We start from the raw sequence: 3,798 nt of genomic DNA on the forward strand, positions 1-3,798 counted from the left end.
TAAAGGTATTTATTGTAATCTATAATGCCTCTTAACTCTGTTTCTCCAGTGAATTTATTGGCGATTACAGTCCTGTCACAGAGGAAGTGTGGTTTGTCCACCTGCACCACTCGCTACTTGGTGGCCATGGCAACGGCAGATCTGATGGTCATTATCACGGAGGTAATTTTGTATCGGATCAGCAATCATTATTTCCCAGTGAGTGTCCTGAACATTACTCCCGTGGGGAGTGTTAGAGTTGTCCTGAATCGTGCAGTCGTGGACTATTCTGTATGGTTCACTGTCGCTTTCACATTTGATCGCTTTATCGCCATTTGTTGCCACAAGCTGAAAGCAAAATATTGCACCGGGAAAACAGCAGCCGTGGTTCTGGCAGCAGTTGGCGTGTTGTTCTGTTTGAAAAATATTCCCTTCTACTTCACGCTTGAACCGGGAGAAATTATTGACAACGTACCGTGGTACATTGTTATAAAAGTAAGTTACTACACTGCTCCGGGATGGATTGGATTTGACTGGTTTGATACGGTATTAACTCCTTTACTGCCTTTCGCTGCAATTCTGCTGCTCAACGCTCTGTCTATCAGACACATCTTAGTGGCCAGTCGGGTCCGGAAGGGGCTGAGGGGTCAGACCAAAGGGGAGAGTCGCAGTGACCCGGAGATGGAGAGCAGGAGGAGATCAGTGGTTTTACTCTTCACTCTCTCCGGCAGCTTCATCTTTCTGTGGCTGACAGCTGTTTTACAATTCCTCTATTATCAAATAACAGGAACAGGAGGCGAGTGGAATGATTCTGAATATATATTTTATGAAGTCGCTTTTTTGCTGAGAACTTTAAGCTGCTGCACCAACACATTTATTTACGTGGCGACTCAGTCCAAGTTCAGGGAGCGAGTGAAAAAACCCGTTACCTCAGTTTTTGAGTTCATTAAGAAAACCAGCTGTTGAGCGAAGTCCGGAGACCACTGCAATGTTTTGCGTTCAGTCTCCCGTTACTGAAATCCCTGCTAAAATCGAAAAGACTACATTTTTGCATATTTAATCAGCGAGTAGTTCCCAAATGCCGATCCGATGAGAACAAGTACATGCAAAGAACAGTTGCTACAACCAATTGCCCAGATTGACCGTTGTCAATTGTTCCCCTCTCTCAATACGTAGGCATTTCCCTGATACGCAATGTCTGGCTGTCACATGTTTACTTACCAACCACTGATATCGATCTCCGAAGCTACACCAATAGTGATGCAAAACTCCCGTAATTCCATGGTAGCAGTCATTAGATTTATCAAATCTATGGCATTGATAGTGACGACAGAGACTATAGAGGTGCGTCAACATCTAACAACGATGCGTTTGAATGCAGACGGAGATACTGAATGCTGACTCATACCGATTGGAAACACTATCTGGTGGCAGGCCGGCGTTCCTTTCAAAGAAAGATTTATTTGCTTCAGTGTTTAACCAAATGTAATGTAAGAAAACTCTCTGCAACAGTTGTGTTGAGGCCTGTACACATCTTGCATAACTTTGTGGAGACCATATTCTATTGTTTCTGCTGTCCGGCAATTGAAGCCATGCCTACCCAGTCCTTCTTGACATTCAAGAATGTCATTTCAAGTCATTCTTGAAATGACTAGCTAAATGTGCTAGCAAGGAATCTGCTGAAACTAAGCTGACCTTGTCCATTTGCAGCGTATTATGAGACTGCGGATGTGAGCTCAACATATCCAGATTTCCTTTCATAGAGATGTTCTTCTCGTTTAATGAAATATCCAACAATCACCAGCTCGCATTTCATCTTTGTGATTCCATGCTACATCTACACGTTAACAGAATAATACATGCCAATTGCCTACTGTCTCTAACATAATAACTGATTTTGCGTCTTTCCGGAATATCTGACCACATTCAGACACTCTCATGTTGATTCCAGCTTAAAATTACCGATTGAATGATCCTCGATTTAAATTCCCGCTGTGCTGCAATTTTGACTCTCAACCAAATCACTAATACAAATTTGAAAGTTGGAACGGAGGCGCTGGAACAGATGATGCTAACCGGTGTTGAACTATCGTCAACTGATCGAGATTTGGCAATTCTCTGCGGAAGTTTTGAATAATTCAACAGTTGTACTTTATTGTTTCTATATAAAGATAACCGGAATTGTGGTTACCCCAGGGCAACAAATAAAATCCAGAATTGTATTGTTCCTATTGTACGAATACTGACTCCGAATACCTCTCCAAACCCCAGACGCTGAAGTAGGGGACCGTCCATTGGCTGAACGATTCTTTCTTTTGACTACAAGGAGCGGAATGTGCCCCCTTGTTAGATTATTGCCATTTGAAAGCATAAATGGGTGAGTGACGAGTGAAATCCAAGCTCCTTCTTGACGCTTCCCCACAATACAGTGGGCATATTCGGTTTTTACAATGGTTAAAAAATATAAAGTCCTGATCCAACATTAAGTGGTCCCGACATATTTCTATAATATACACGGAGGAGTTTGTTCAGGTGAATTCCCGAATGTGACAACATGTGTGGTTGTATCTATCTATTTCCTGCACTGTCCACCTGATATCTAATATGGAAAATGGTGGTTCTCTAAATTTAACTTTGTTAATCCTTGGTACATAATTGAAACACAAACCACATACTTCGTATGTTGAGTAGTTTATCGCGGGGTGACTGATAATTCGTGGCATGGGTTAGAAGGAGCCAATTTCAGAAAACCTGGCACTTTTATTTTTTCAACATTGTCCACTCCTGCATCTACACACTTAGTCCAGCGGTCGTTGATTATACGAATCTTGGACCTCCAGAAAGTGCCCACACATGGGTGATTGATAAGTCCGTGGCCTATGGTTCATCGGGATCAGCTATACAGCTCTTTTTACATGCACATGCAGCTCAACCTTTGAGTGATTATGCAGAAAGGTTGAAGTTAATAACGTATCCTGGTAACTTGGTCCACGAACTTATCAATCACCCCGATGACTTAATGACTGATGAGTTCTTAACTTCAAACTTTCTGCATAATCACTCAATGAGCTGCACTACATGTGCATGTAACGAGAGTTGTATAAAAAATCTCCTTCTATCTTCGGCCACGAATTTAGCAATCACCCCTCGTGTTAAGAACTTTGTCAATAATTCAGTTTGGCGTATCCCCAAGGTTTCTGAATTATGGAGCATTTCCGAAAGTGCAGTCGCTTGTTGCGGACCTAGCTTTAAGCTCCTCCCATATCGTCATAACCTCAATTTACAATTTATTTCAGCCACAGAACGGTTGCTGAGGCCAAATAATTGGCGTTTTTAAGCGGAGGTTTATAGAAGTGTAATTCACAGGGACATCGAAGTTTATATAGAGAAGGCAAGAAAAACCCTGCTGGGTGGAAAATACATCAACTATCATCAGCATGTGCTCTGGTCACGTTGCCGCGCTAATATTCCAGATGCAATTGAAAAAGTTCTCATGAGTAAACTCCTAAAATTGCTGCACACAGCGGTCAGTCACTGAAACGTTGAAAGATTACATGTTTAATCCGCTCTGATTCCCCTTTCCATGTATCCTGGACTCGGGAATATCTGTTGTGAATCGAGTTGCTTCCTCACTTGAGATTCCCTTGCAATTAAACTGATTTCCAAGCCCCCTGTGTTCCCGAAGTTAATCGCTGACTGTCATCTACACCCCAGGGCGTTGCGGAACATTAACCAGGTCCCTCTGCTTTTAAGATCTTCGGACGTGTCCACCTTATTATCAAAGGGAATATTCACATTTCGGTTCCTAACCGAACTATC

The sequence above is a fragment of the Hemitrygon akajei genome, unplaced genomic scaffold (genome assembly GCF_048418815.1).
Source record: "Hemitrygon akajei unplaced genomic scaffold, sHemAka1.3 Scf000178, whole genome shotgun sequence".
NCBI classification, from domain to species: Eukaryota; Metazoa; Chordata; class Chondrichthyes; order Myliobatiformes; family Dasyatidae; genus Hemitrygon; species Hemitrygon akajei.